We start from the raw sequence: 8744 nt of genomic DNA, 5'->3' as shown, positions 1-8744 counted from the left end.
TTTTCAGGAAATCAATTCCCAGCAGACATTCTATACCTTCGTCTGCTGTTATCACAAAATCTTGTTCAACCTCCGGTAGTCTTGGTTGCAACTGTACCAACAGAGTTACTCTTCCTATTATTCCTTCATGACAGCTGAGTTATTGGTTTTTAACACTCGTTTTGTGTATGTTTGCACAATTCCCGGTTTGCCCAGTTTTTTGTATGTGGACCAGCTCAAAAGCGATATACTACTTCCACTGTCTATTAATCCAACGCATCTTTTCCCATGAAGTATGATTTCTGCGTTTAGACATTTAATTGTGTTTATCGAACAAAGTCTAATGACATTACAATTCTCGGTGGTTTTCTTTTTAAAAGGGCAGTTTCTTTTCAAGTGTTGGGAACTTCCACATAGGAAACAATTTCGACAATTCCTCGAAATGTGCCCTTCTTGTCCACAGGCTCTGCACTTGAAACCCTGCCTGTCGTTCCTCCTAGACGGTTCATCTCTTTCGAAAGATCTGTCTCGGTGGTTAGGTTCTGGCGTGGGCAATCGCCGCCGATCGTTGAACCCACAATATTGTTGCTGTTCTCTGTCACGTCTGTCGTCACCCCACCGTCCCCGGGAACTGCTTCGCTCCCTAGATTGGTTTCGACGGTTAGCTCGCTGTTTGTCATCTACTGACAATTGGTTCAAAAGCCTGGTGACGGCCTCAACTAAATCTTTCATTTCATCCCGTCTAATTACCGCAACTTTCGATGTTTGCTCTTCCTCTTCTATTCTTGTTACAGCTTCTAGATGCAATGCTCGTTCCAAAACTGTTTCAATTTTCATATCATTGTCGCCGATTTGCTTTCTGAGGTCTAACCTCACCTGAATATGTATAATTCCCTCTAGAAATCCTCTCAGAACGAGATGGTCTCTAATGTCCTGCGACTCCGCTGGGTAAGCTTTCAAAGCCAACTGCTTTAAATTTCCCAGAAAATCTGTCAGTCTTTCTCCTGGTTGCTGTACGCGGCGAGTGCGATAGAACTCTATGGCAGTTTTTTGTAGCCTAAATGCAAAGTAATGCGGCCGTTCATCAACTTCGCGGGCCGGATCTCCTTCAGTTCTTTTCCACTTTTGTAGTTCCGCTAATAGGTCAAAATGCATCACGTAGTTTTCCAAGTCGTTTAAACCGGTAAACGCTTCCGGTAATAGCATTCTAGAGGTCGAGCCCGTTGCCATTTTACTGTTCCCCTACTTGTATTGTGCCCTTTTGAAACTTTGTTTAGTTGTTGAAAATAATAGTTTCTATAAAATAATTACCAAGTAGATCGTCACTGGTAGATCTTTCCTAATTTTATCTTTGATTTTCTATAACAATATCTTTATTTTAATGTTTAAAACATTTTGTTTATAAAACCTAACGCTTATTTCAATATGGTATTTCCTTTTTACTCTTCATTTTTTTTTCTTAATTTTTAACGAAATTTTACTTTAGAGTCTTATAGATGACTGTCCTATCTAAAATCTCTTCAATATTTTAATATGATACAAGCTGAATTCCTCTTTTTCCTGTTTTATTGATGTTTATAATATATATGTTTTATCTAATTACGATAAGGATGATATTAGGTGCTTTAATTTTCTTTTACTTTCTCCTGCTTATTGTTACCTGATCAACTTTTTTTGCTTTTTTGTTTTTTTTCTAATTAATGGTAGTTTCAGAAAAAGTCAGTATATAACTTTCAGAGTACAAAACAACGCAATTGCTTTAAATGATATTACAACGCAAATATCCTGCAGTTTTTTTTGTCCCGATGGTTATGCCGCTCGTTATCTACAAGTCAATTTCGCAACAAAGATCAAATGAAAAAAAAATTCCTCGACTAAAAAGACTAACGCAGTGGCGATCAGTTTTGATTACCAACGAAACTAGAGAAAACTCTTTATTTGTACTCACTTGGTATGATGCGGTCGTTCCGCACAAGCAACTTTCTCTCTTCACCAACGGGTAAAAGTTAGCCCAACGCGAGTAAATTCTCACTTGCGACTGATTCCGTTGTGACTTCTGTAACTGACTCCTACAAAATTTGGTGGAAATTGGTGGAACTGGTGATTTGTTATCCCAAATCTTGTGTTTTCTCGGGATTGAAGTGCTTTTTATTTGCGTCTTCCTACCGACAATTTTGTTAAAGTTTTCAAAATATAAACTTTTTTAAAAATCCAGTGTAATATCCGTGCACTGTGTACGGTTACGGGTTGGGTTGGGGGTTTTTCTAAAGCACTTTAAAACCTCGGGATTACTGATGAAAATCTTCTAAGTCTAATACTTTAAATAATTATGAAGCTGTAAATATTCAAAGTGTTCAATGTAGAGTTAGAATTATTGGTCGAAAATACAATAAGTTTCAAAGGATGAGAAGGTGTAAATCTAATAAGAGAAAGGCACCTCAATTATATGGGGTTTAGTTTTGAATGTGGTCTTTGGTTTCGGTCCTATCAATGGTTGATTATCTTAGGTTATATTTACCCATTTTCTTTAATCTCTTTGGGATTTTCTCATATTTTTTCTACCGCACATATTGTTTTCTACCGCACGGGTTCCTGTTAGTTAAACTAGCAGATAGAAGGTTTACCTGCCTGACGAATCAAGTCAAAAACAAACACTCCTTGACATCTCCCCTCAAGATGACATTCCGTGATGATTCCCATCATTATTTATGATGGTTTCTTTATTTTGCTAAAATCCGGTTTACTCTTAATATCCATCTCTTTTTGCTCTCCCATTTATTGTGAAAATTTCAAATTGCGTTCATTATGTATTTTATGAGCATGTCATACATTAAGTTCTATGGTTTACTGCAATACCGACGGCTTCTTCGTTTGTTTTACCGATGGCTAGGATTTTTAGGTCTTCCGCAAAAAAGGGTTGGCTGAAAATTAGAACATCGGGAAGATCGTTTATAAAGATGCAAAAGAGTAAAAGCCACAGTAGGGAGCCTTGTGGTACTCCGCTGGTCACTTGTAAATCTTTCGATGTGTGATCTTCAATTCGTACGTACTGTTTTGGCTGACTTAGGTAGTCGTATAGGATGTCTAGGAAACATCCACCTACGCCGATGTCACATGATATCAAGCTCGTCCAAAATATTTTCAATTATTCCAACGGAGACTTTGAAGTTCTGGAGTTTGGCTTTCTTGTTTTGGTATCTGTTGACAGTGAATGGTGCTTTTGGTGCGAACACAGAGTGGAAAAATGAGTTGAACATTTCCGCTTTGCTCTGGGTTGTGCTTGCTGAATCTTCTTTATTTTCTACAGTCTTTGGTATTCGCGGTGCTTTGTTTATGTATTTCAAATGGCGAAAAATTTCATTGGTGTTTTTAGTGCCGAAGACTTTTTCCTGATGGTGGAACTGGTGTTTTGTTATCCCAAATCTTGTGTTTTCTCGGGATTGAAGTGCTTTTTATTTGCGTCTTCCTACCGACAATTTTGTTAAAGTTTTCAAAATATAAACTTTTTTTAAAAATCCAGTGTAATATCCGTGCACTGTGTACGGTTACGGGTTGGGTTGGGGGTTTTTCTAAATCACTTTAAAACCTCGGGGTTACTGATGAAAATCTTCTAAGTCTAATACTTTAAATAATTATGAAGCTGTAAATATTCAAACTGTTCAATGTAGAGTTAGAATTATTGGTCGAAAATACAATAAGTTTCAAAGGATGAGAAGGTGTAAATCTAATAAGAGAAATGCAGCTCAATTATATGGGGTTTAGTTTTGAATGTGGTCTTGGTTTCGGTCCTATCAATGGTTGATTATCTTAGGTTATATTTACCTATTTTCTTTAATCTCTTTGGGATTTTCTCATATTTTTTCTACCGCACATATTGTTTTCTACCGCACGGGTTCCTGTTAGTTAAACTAGCAGATAGAAGGTTTACCTGCCTGACGAATCCCGTCAAAAACAAACATTCCTTGACATCTCCTGTCAAGATGACATTCCGTGATGATTTCCATCATTATTTATGATGCTTTCTTTCTTTTTGCTAAAATCCGGTTTACTCTTAATATCCATCTCTTTTTGTTCTCCCATTTATTGTGAAAATTTCAAATTGTGCGTTCATTATGTATTTTATGAGCATGTCATACATTAAGTTCTATGGTTTACTACAATACCGATGGCTTCTTCGTTTGTTTTACCGATGGCTAGGATTTTTAGGTCTTCCGCAAAAAAAGGTTGGCTGAAAATTAGAACATCGGGAAGATTGTTTATAAAGATGCAAAAGAGTAAAGGCCACAGTAGGGAGCCTTGTGGTACTCCGCTGGTCACTTTTAAATCTTTCGATGTGTTGAACAGTTCCGCTTTGCTCTGGGTTGTGCTTGCTGACTCTTCTTTGTTTTCTACAGTCTTTGGTATTCGCGGTGCTTTGTTTATGTCTTTCAAATGGTGAAAAATTTCATTGGTGTTTTTAGTGCCGAAGACGTTTTCCTGATAAGCGATGCAATCGGCTTTGCAATTATCGAGCACTTCCGCTTCAAAGGCACGCACTTTGTTCTTCCTGTAGTTAGTGGGGCGAGTAGCTAGCTTGATCCGTTGGGTATTCAGCTTCTTCATTTGATTTGAAGTGGCAGCGGCTATCCAAGGGGAAAGGCTTTGTCGAAACCGAGTTCCACACTGGGCCATAACAAGGTTGACGGCAGTGCTGGGCAAAGTGACAAGAACAGCACGCGGTTTGGGTCATTCCTTCTGGAATTTTCCCAGCCGCCTGAGGTTGACAGTTTCAGCTTCCACTTCTATGGTTTTCAAAATGTGGACTGTATTTTCATGTGTTGGGACAAAATTCTGGTCGCAAGTTTTGTCTGGATCTTCTGGAATCCCGTGTACTCTAAAACTCATTTCAATGTTGTGGGAAAGACTTATGTTGCGCTCTTTTGGGGGTTGTGACATATTCAATTTTTTGTTTTCCTCTACTTTATTGAGTACGCTGCCACTTTCTTCAACTATTTCGTGTGTTTTTCTCGTGTATGACTACAAATTTTGTCAAATGACAAATTGCATGAAAAGAATAGCGGACCAATCAAACTGCTACAAAGCTGCAGAAAAAAAAGAGAAAATAACGAACGTTTGAGAGAGAAAATAACAAACATTATTGATAACGAACGCTGCGGGAAAAAAAAAGAGAAAATAACAAACGTTAAGAAAAACGAACAACTGAAACTGCATTACTTATTGTCTATTCAAAATTGAATAAGAACATTTTCAAAGTAAATACAATCCCCATTGACTACATCCAACTAATACTAAGAATTGACTTAAGATAAGAATGAAACTTGAAAACCTTGCATAGACAATTACAAAATTATATTTACGTTCAATACACCCGATAAATCAAAATTTAGTCAGGAATTTTTGATCCTCCCGTGTATTTGGTTTTATTTTCCCGAAAAAGAGTTTTTAATTTCGGTCCTATCCGTAGTTTTTTTTCGATAAATCACGGTTGACAAAGATTCGAATGAACATGTACCAGTATGTTTTTTTTTAATTTTTTAACGTCAAACTAATTGCATTTGCGCAACTAAAAATATTTTAGTTTCAATTCCCGCCCCGGTAAAGTTTTCATTTGTAAAATTTAGGTATAGCTGCCGCAACATTTTAAGATTAGATATAGCCACCGCAACGTATTAAGATTAGGTATAGCCACCGCAACGGTTTAAGATTAGATATAGCCGCCGCAACGTATTAAGATTAGGTATAGCCGCCGCAACGTAATAGTATTAGGTATAGCTGGCGCAACGGATTAGGGTTAGGTAGAGCCGCCGCAACGTATTAAGATTAGTTATAGCCACTGCTACGTATTAAGATAAGGTATAGCCATCGCAATCTTTTCAGAGTAGGTATAGCCGCCGCAATGTATTAAGATTAGGTATAACCGCTAAAAAAATGAGAAAATTGAATGAGTTATGAAGGTAGACAGACACAGTATAAATCATGTATAATATAGCTATTTTAAACACAACAGAAAGCGATCAAAATGTGAAAGACAATTAAGCAGTAAACAAGTCCAGGGGTACACTATGAATTCCATCAGATAACACTTTTCGTTTAGGATAAAAATTTAAAAGTCTTTTCTTTGTTTGTTCATAAGTAGCGACGCATTGGTTGATAGTCCACAATCCCCCATTTGTAGATGTTAATTTGATAATTTCCTCTATCACTCACCGATACTTTTCCATTGGCCCATCTCCGGTCTCTTCCAATGTTCGTTTATTTTGTCATCTGCTGCTGAATTTGTATTTATCCGATTTGGCATCGTAGCAACAACAAATTTTGTTACAAAGACGAATCATTTCAGTGCTTCTAAATTCTTCCTTGAACGAATTTGTTCACGCTTATCGTGTTTTTGCATGTTCATCACAACAAGTTGTGGGGAAGAAATTTTGTACAGCATCAGCTTAGAAAGTGTCATCACAATCGTGTTCCCTCAGAGTTTCCCACTCTGTTTTTTTTTGGAAGGACGAACGCAATTGAACAAATTATCGTGTGCCAGGGCTAAGTATAAGCAGTAAGTGTCCATTTCTAACCTTTCGAATGAGTCCACATCGCAAAATTTATCAAAAAATTGTAATAAAAATCGAGCATACCTAATTTTGAATACTGAAGTACAAAAAGCCGACTATTATGGGATCGCCGTGCTCAATTTTTGACTCTCCAAGTTCAATTTCGTATAGTTCTTTCTACACAATGCTAAATCTCTTAAAAAACTTATCGTTGATAGCTTTGTGTGTCTTTTCATCGTTCAGGTATTTGGTCTCTGAATGTCTGCGTCTGTTCAAAATATGGTGATCATTGGAACAGTTCCGTAACAATTTTATTGTCTCTGCTACAAGGCTTGATTCAGGATTTTCATCTCCAGCTCCTCTCGCGTCAACAACTGACTGTACAAAATTGTTGAAGCATTTTTTGATTGTGTACTGGACGAATCGATAAATTTTTGTGCATTTAAGCCCAAGATTAAGGTAAAAGTTTAGAAAAGGTGTTATGACCGCTCCATTCTCCAACTTGACGCTTGAAATCAGCATGCGTTGCGGTTGCTTGAGTAAATCGTTATAAATTGCAGAGTCCCTCATATAGTCACCAATATCTGCTCGACTAACATTGAAGTTTTTAAAGATTGGTGGAAAATCTGAGAAGATCCAACTGGAACTTCAATCCAACTGGAATTTCAAGATGACACTAAACTTAATCAAACAATTTTTTTCTCTCATCATATCAAAGAGAAATTCGCGCGTCAGAGGTTGCTTGAATGAGAAGTTGTTTCTCACATGAATTTTTTATAGATTCATCATCTTTGAGAGTTTCCCACCAGCATTCCCATATATCAACAACTTTATATTCCTTGTTCCGCAAATAACCTCGTCTCAGTTCGCCATATTCCCGTTTCTTGAGTCTTCTCTGGGTCTTTTCCTCTGACATACTTACTCTTGCTTCCTGACATGGACAAAAGTGAAAGTGATAACCCATTGCTTCAAATATAGTTTTGCAGTGAGCACAAAATCCGTGTACAATAAAACAGTGAATCTTATTCTGAGTTGCAGTTGTGTAGCACCTTTTAATGGTGCAGGTAGGACGCTGCGATAGGAGGCACGAAATAACCCTGTTCTCAAATTTCCTCGGTTTATGTTGCCTTGCTTTAAAGTTCCGAGAGTCTGAATCAGATTGCCATCTATTGTGAAGCCCTGGGGGCGTTTCTTGAAATATTGAACCGCTCTTCTACTAAAGACGATAGATGGACCACCGGTAGTATCCTAGCGTATTTTTTCATATAAATCTTTGTCTGCTTGAACGAAAGGATGGAATTTGTTATTAGTTGATTTGTGTAGACAAATATTTGCCAAATTAGGTTGTGTGCAACCAAGCTTTAACATATCAATTGCTTTGTTATGGTAGAATTCTATCGTTTTCGACATCACTTCTAGTGCCGGGACAACATCCTTGTTATTGTACCACCTAAAAAAATCTTGAAAAATTGTCATTTGTTCCTGCTCCCATACACCTTTCACGTAACTGTAGTTTCTTGAAATATTGCAATTAAAAGCACAGTAAATTCTATTTTCGAGGAGCTAAATGAATGGAAAAATGAGAGTACTCCACAGTTTGAATTCCTTTTTATTGAAGAAGAAGAAGAAATTGACCTTTCAACTCAATTCCTCCAAATTCAGAAAATTCAACTTCTCGAACTACAACAACATTTTGAACGTTATGTTAACACTTTACCTGTATTTGGATTCAACAGGGGGCAATATTTCAATCTTATCACGTTTTATTCACTACCCTACTTCATTCACGAGCGCGATATTCAGCCAACCGTTTTTTAAAAAACTAAACATTATGTATCCCTTAAATTTGGTGATGTACAGTTTCTCGATATTATTAACTTTATTGTTGGAGCATCATCACTAGATTCGTTCTTCAAAACATACAAGACAAATGAGACTAAAGTATTTTTACCCTTGAATGGTTCAACTCACCAAACAAATTGGAGGCAACTTTCCTTCCCCCTTACGAATGTCCCCCTTAGTAAGTTGAGAGATCACAATCCCTTGGCGAAAGAATTTACGGATTTCGCAAAATTCTTGAGTTGTGGACTTTCGCAACGAGAGGTTCGGATAAAACTCAGATTGAAGGAAATGCCCCCCTCGGGAGTTCAAAACTACAGTTACGTGAAAAGTGTATGGGAGCAGGAACAAATGACAATTTTTTCAAGACTTCGTTAGGTG

Source organism: Convolutriloba macropyga, chromosome 2 (assembly GCF_964194025.1).
Source record: "Convolutriloba macropyga chromosome 2, txConMacr16.3, whole genome shotgun sequence".
NCBI lineage: Eukaryota > Metazoa > Xenacoelomorpha > Acoela > Convolutidae > Convolutriloba > Convolutriloba macropyga.
This window is presented reverse-complemented; position numbering follows the sequence as displayed.